At 33.7% G+C, this 7,286-nt stretch overlaps 1 long non-coding RNA gene across 2 annotated transcripts; it reads right to left on the minus strand.

The window, feature by feature from the left end:
• Positions 1–1,352: 1,352 nt before the first annotated feature.
• Positions 1,353–4,422, minus strand: LOC140753535 (uncharacterized). Of its 2 annotated transcripts, XR_012103580.1 has the most exons (4): positions 4,320–4,422; positions 3,807–3,965; positions 2,081–2,257; positions 1,353–1,605 (listed from the first exon to the last, which is right to left on the minus strand). It is a non-coding gene; the product is annotated as an uncharacterized LOC140753535 (long non-coding RNA). The 2 variants fall into 2 exon arrangements; XR_012103581.1 differs by lacking the exons at positions 3,807–3,965; positions 4,320–4,422 and adding an exon at positions 2,452–2,513.
• Positions 4,423–7,286: the final 2,864 nt, after the last annotated feature.

Genomic DNA, 7,286 nt, shown 5'->3' on the forward strand with positions numbered 1-7,286 from the left:
ATAATTATTATTATATGGCTTTTAAACATTTCAATAAATGAGACATTACGATACTATAAGTGGTAGTCGTGCTGGTTGTTGATAATTTACGTCACATATATGATTTTAGACTAAAAGTATCACGGAATCAAGACATTTTATTATGTAACGAGTACTCACGATATGCTAGATATCCTAGGAACTTCAACAGAGAAGATGGTTTTAAGTTAACCCAAACGTGGAATCCAGTGGTTAGTTTATGCAAGTCACAAATAGTACAAAGTACGGTGCGTAAGGATACTGTTAGTGCTGTGTGTCGTGATATGGAACCTAGAAAAGAAAAACGAACTAGACGTAGGGTAGATAGATTAATCTACCACTAGTACTTGTCAACGGTTTCTCCCCGCCACCCCAGTTTCGCCGTGACTACGATCCATGCACCTGGGTCGAAATATAGGCAATAAAGAAATTTAAAAACGCATATCGTGAGTACCCGTTATGTAATAAAATTTACGTCACTTTTCAATATTTTTCTATTTTATATTTTCGGAATATTCAGCCCTACTTTGTGTTATGAAATGTCATCTGATTTTTGCAATGTCGTTTGGAAAGTGAATAAGTGAATAAGGATGATTTTAGGATGAAAGTAGCAATAGTTGCATCTGCCTTATATCGGGGGTAAATGTAACTGTATAACATAAACATGTTATACTTAGTCAGACTTCAAAGTTCAAAACTGGTTGATGACTATAATGAAATAAAATATTATACGACTTGTAACTATACAAGTAGATAGTAATGTTATTTTTTTTATTTAATCTTAAACAGGTATCATCTTAAAAATAACTATTTTTGTGGAATTAGTGCAGGAGACTGTATTTCATACTATCAAACATTGTTAAATATATTTTAATAGTTTTTTTGCTAAACGAAACACCACAATGTATTGCGACAGAGAGTTTTAAAACGACGACGAGAAGAAATGCTTTTCCCCCCACAAAATATTAGTCAAATTGGCGACATTAATTAATGTTTTAATTAGAAAATTAATCTGTTTTCCTAAAATTATTATCCTATGGTGCTGTTTGCGAAAGTATGTTAAAAAAAATATAGTTAAATTAGTTACTTATGCACTGTCGTTGTAGAAGCCCCGGTGCACCTTATATATATCTGGGGTTGATTACAGATATTCATGGGCGGCAGTAGCCACTTACCATCAGGTGGACTGCAAGCTCGTCCGTTACTCTTATATTATAAAAAAAAACGTGTGTGCCGGGCGCCCCGGCATTGTTTAAAACTGGCCATGGTTGTTGCAAATTCTTCATAACGTTGTAAACTTAGAAAAGTGGGTTTATTTTAAAATCAGATACATATTCGTTTCAGCTCAATTTATTTTTAAAGATATTCTTAACATTATTGACATAATAGGAAAACACATAGTAGAGTAAATATTTAATTCTTGTATCTTGTCACAGGCATCATCTTTATCTGCGCGTCAATATGGGCTGACACTATTATGTCTTTGTCTCTGTATGTAGCATTAAGAAACGCACGACCTTTTTCAAATGGAAACGTTTGGGGGATTTTCTTTGGCGCCAGTGAAAGATCTTGTAAACAGTACATTCCCTGAAAATGAAATAAAGACATAAACGTTCGAGCGATGTATGTAAGCGTACATATCACAACGGCTTGCGCAGATTTTAACCGCTGAACAAAATTAAGATAGTCAAGCAGAGGTAGTCAGTAGCTGGAAGGGCAAACTCTAGAAAGAAAAAATAAAGTTGTCTGCTGGATACCTACTGCTAATACTACGGAACGAAATAAAATAAGTACCTATATAGAAACCAAGTCACAAATAACCGCGCTATGTCATGATGTGAGCTGCAGTAATACATTCTGGTCGAGAGATCCACGGTGTAATTTCTAAAGGTTTCATGCGAAAATTAACGTGTTTAATCTTTGTTTGGAAGTTTTACTCCAAAGGAGGAGGAGGAAACAAATTGAAACTCCTTTGGAGTAAAATAGGGTTGAAAGGATTGTAATATATCATGTTATATTCGAGGGATACGAAGTAGCGGGCATAAGTTAGTGTATTACTTACTGGCTCTTCATAACATGTGTTTAAATCAGGTATAAAATGTGTTACTGGTATTGAAACATTTTTTGACTTATACAAGTTTTGGTTCACAAACATCAAGAAATCGCACAGTTTGAAGTGAAACTGCACGAAAGTAGGCCTGTACTCGTTGCTCAGGAACTCGTCGACTCTTATATGTACCTACAACATACGTTAATATTTCACAAACAAGTCCTTGCAGAAACTAAAAATAAGCTATAAAATAAGCTTGCTTTCATCGCAGGGATTACACAAAAGGAAAATAAAATAAAAAATAATTTAATTTTGAAGGGTTCACACAAATCTGACAATTACGCCAGGAATACGCAGAAAAGCGAAAATGGTAAGTATATTACCCAGCGCGTTCTGCGCATGCGCCGCTGCCGCGCCGCGCACGCGCAAGCTGAATGTAGGAACGAAGAAGAAAGAGTAGTAGCACAGCTTCATACAAATCGGCCTCCGCCGGTTTGAAGGTGTGCGTAAGTAGCAGGCGCCGTGTAAGCACGCACTTTATATGCACACAATCAAATAGACCGGGGTGGCCGAGAAGCACCTCAGTACGGGCTGCGCTACACGTATGATCGCGCATTCTGTTTTCAGAATTTAGCATTTGAGTTCACAGATATGTAATTGTTCCGATTATGGGTGTGTTTACTATATTGTAGATAGGTATGTATTCACTAACAAAATGTACGCAATGTGTTTGTTACACGACAGTAAATTAAAATACTCATTATACAAGATGTGTAGATAGGCATATTGCGATACTACTAAAATAATGCTTACTCAGTATTTGAAAAAAAAGTAATAAACTTAAATTGTGAAGTATTCAACGCGGTCACTTACATTTGATAAGAGCGGCAACAATGTGCGCGCGCCGCAGTGTGTTGTTGAAAGGTAGTAGGTCTAAAGTTCTTAACACAAGTATTCATTTCATCACTTACTAATATTGTTGGATTGAGTGATTGATGTTTAATATTTGATCTTCATTTTGCTTGCTTGCAATTGCAGTTTAGAAACTAGATAGATATACTCAATACAAGAATTATGGCACAGATAGAAATTCACTTATGACCACCCGATGATATTGTCGCCTACATTTATAGAATGGAATTTCAAAATGACCATGAAGGAGCGAATGAATTAATTTTAAACTCGGATTATCCATTTACAAAAATAAAATAAAAATAGAATTTGCAATGCCCTGCCCATGTTACCCTTATTTTTTTTTGCGAATTGTATATAAGGATGAGAATCTATTTTACTTTAATAATAAAGCGTTCTGCACTTTCAGGAATCGAAGAATTTTTTAACTACCAGGCTGTGGTAGTGACAGCCTATTATACCTATAGTTCATTTAGATTAAACGCATTAAACAAATCCATGCAGTGATAGCCTAGTGGTTAAGAAACTCGGCCTCTCGATCGAGGGGTCCGAGGTTCAAATCCCAGGCACGCACCTCTGATTTTTCAAAGTTATGTGCGTATTAGAAATTAATTATCACTTGCTAAACGGTGATGGAAAACATTTTGAGGAAACCTGTATGTGATGTGTATGTGAAGTCTACCAATACGCACTTGGCCAGCGCGGTGGACTATGACCTAATGCTTCTCATTATGAGAGGAGACCCGTGCCCAGCAGTGGGACAGTAATGAGTTGTTGATGAAACAATTCCATCACTTATGAAAAGTAGCAGTATAATATAACTTACTCGGATGTTATTATCTAAAGGCGTAAACATCTGTGTACAAATTGCAAAATAATACACTGGATCTTGTCTGCTGCGTCGTCTAGATGTCATATTAAATATTTTAGTATAGTTAGGATTTTCGTATGTTATATGTGGGCGTTCAAACGATATAAACACAACCTGTGAATGAAATAAAGAGAACTATAATATTGTTAGTCGTAATATGGAACAGTATGTGACTGAACATTAGCGAAGTACTGCTTCATAGATAATGCGTCGATAATACTTCAATTACCACCTGATAGTTTTCCCTTTTCTGTTTATTACGTAGAACATTTTAGGGCAATATATTTATATTTTAATTTTGTGTTAATTAAGTACTCAGAACATATTAAAATAAAGCATTTAAGCTTTTAAAGGTGATGTACAAAAAGAAAAAAATATATTTGTTTACAGATTTTTTGTATGCAATTGAGCGTCATGTTATTTTAATTAAATAATGCAATACATGATATTAGATACAGAAGATCTCACCCTTTTACCAGATGCGAAGCTATACTCGACCAAATAAATAGTACAAACTAAGAACAGCAGTACACTCCTCCACAGCACATACATAGTGAACACTGAACATGTGCTTATCGAGACAATATAATGTGCAATAACGGCTACACTTATTTATATATATACAGGTGCATCAGCTCATTAGAGTGGAAGTAGCTTTTAATCTGGGTAATGATCTGGAACGAAGATTAATATCGAATCTGTACAAAATCTTTTTACTATATTAAGCCGTCTGCAGAGCGCCGATTTTTGTTCGTGTGTATGTGTGTGTGTGTTTGTATGTATGTCTCATTCTTTAGCACACAGCACACTCGAAAGCCCAAACAGCTTATAGTATTATAACATATGAGGTGTCGTTACATTCGTCTAAATTATAGGAGTTGTTTTTCATCATATCCATATGGGTATCAGATTAAATCAACTCAAATCAAAATGTCACTAATTTGACATAAGCTCCCAAAAATTATAACTTTACTACCATTTAAAGATAGCTAACAGAAAATAAAAAATCAAGTACTACAATGATAATAATTTAAAAATAGTATCTAAAAATGTATGTGTTCATTTTACTCATAACCCTGATATCTCCAAGTATTTCACTATTTTTTTAATATATTTAGTGTACATAATGTTGGTGTTCAATAAACAAATAAATAATGAAATGACGAAAAAATTAAAATATTTAAATAGAAACTCAATATTATAAGATGGTGCAAACGGGGACCAGCAAAATTTATAGGACAAACTACACAAACAAAATAAAAAAACATTGCCTTTAATAAACTACTTTCAAACGAAAAATAAACTAAATCAATATCAGTTCATTCGTTTAGGAATTACGATGACACGAACAGAGTCACATCTGAAACTTATACCATCGCAAACTTATCCTAGACTGATTTAAAAACGGAACTAAATTTAATAAATACACATAGTTGGTTTTATTAACACGTAGAATTCGTTTTAACTACATTTTTTTAAAGCGTCTGGTAAACTTATCAAATCCTTCAGAATGATGTAGTGAATAATTTATTTGAATTATTTCTCATATTAGTTTTGTTGAAACATCGCGGAAATATGTGTCTTTACCTTAAATATTGTTTTTTTTTTTTATGATGAGCATAATAAATAATAGGGAAATTATAGTATTCAGACGTGAATTAAAAATGCATCTGCAATTTCAATAAGCTTCAAAATAAACAAAAATATGTAGGTACATTGTGATACCATATTGCCCATAATGTATTTTTAATAGCTTTACTAGAATTAGTGTTTTTAAATTATACAAAATTGAATAATTAAATATCCATTTCGTTACAATTTATTTGTTATTGACTAACCTTCAGGTTTTGTAGGGTTCCATGTGTCGAAACAAAATACGGAACACTTTCCGAGTACGCCAGGTTCAACGAACATCTAATAAGAAACAATCTTCTCAAGTACGATTCAATTATTTTCACAGAACAAGCCATCTAAATACCAAATACAGTGAGACGATCTGAGTGAAGGGACGCCAGGCGGTGATTGGAACTGGGGACTCTTGAGACCCTTGCTAAATCAATGAGAACCAACATCTAATTAATCATATTACTTGCAGACTTATACTTATTATAGGCCGTCGACAATCTTTAATTTTTAGTAAAAGCTAGCTTGTGCCAGCGTGTTAATAAAAACATAAACTCCCTTTCCCCTTAGGGTTGATTTTCCAAAAACAGTAAAATAGGTGTTCGATTATTATTATTTCTCATCAGATAGTCAAATATTAAGTAACTTTGTAACAAACTATCAACCCCTATATAACCGACTAAAGGATGGATCATGAGGCATAAAATGGACGTATTGTCGTTCTGTAGTTTAAGGTCTGTGATGATAAATCAGTCAGTCACTAATATTTTTAGAAGTATATATTTATAATTACGAGTGAATTGAAATATAAATAGGTTTATTTGAAAAGTTTCCAAAGAATAATCTGTACTTGCGAATAACATCCCAATTGCAAAAACAATATAAATTTTGCACACAATATCTAATTATGTATCCTAATTCAGTATATAGCGTTTAAATCTATGTTTTTTGACCTATATTCAAGGGAAATGTATGTATTATACTGTATTCTTCATAGATCATCTTCATACGTCTAAAGGTATCTTTAACGCCTACGACATCTATGTTAGGGAATAAACGGTCTTTGTTACGAAGTAAATTGCCCTCTTAATGTTATCTATTGTTATATGGCAACTGTCCTGCTATAGGGCTGCGGAAACCCTCACCACTCAATTAATATCATGTACAAGTATTTATGTATGTCGGAGGAAGATTCGAATATAACAAAGAGTTATTTAACATAGCTTGACTTACTGTTACTTTAGTATTTTAGTAATGTTATCGGTATTTGATGAATTGAAGGGAATATTGATTTAAATTATAATTAACAGTCATTGTATAGCTTTCGTATTAGAATCAGAGCAGAGACTTTTAAGAGGTCTCTAGTGGAGTCGAGGTATGTGGCGGCGCGGTGGGGAAACATTGATAAGACCTGATGTGAGTGATCGAGGTGGATCATTATTTTGTTGTGCTTTGCAGCGTCTAGTCACTACCTAGAACCTGCTGCTCAAATCCTTTGTTTGTAAAGTAATAGTAATAGTATAGTATAGTTATTTTGTAAGTTATAAATGTTAAGAACAATAAATACTGTGATTAGGGTATTTGTGCCTGCATCTACCCTATGACCCTATGACAACGCCCACAAACCCCATAGATTCTCTCAATGATGTCGATGAGAGCCGTCCTTCTCCGACATGTATAAGTTCCTACAACGTCAAATAGAAATATTTTGTAATTTTATATTTTGCAAATAACAGGTAAACAATTTTATACCAGTCGTAACATATGTGACCATGAACCATAATAATATGGGTATACAATACCCACGTTGAG

The sequence above is a fragment of the Epargyreus clarus genome, unplaced genomic scaffold (genome assembly GCF_041222505.1).
Source record: "Epargyreus clarus isolate Ecla_fem2 unplaced genomic scaffold, WU_Ecla_fem_2.2 ptg000026l, whole genome shotgun sequence".
NCBI lineage: Eukaryota > Metazoa > Arthropoda > Insecta > Lepidoptera > Hesperiidae > Epargyreus > Epargyreus clarus.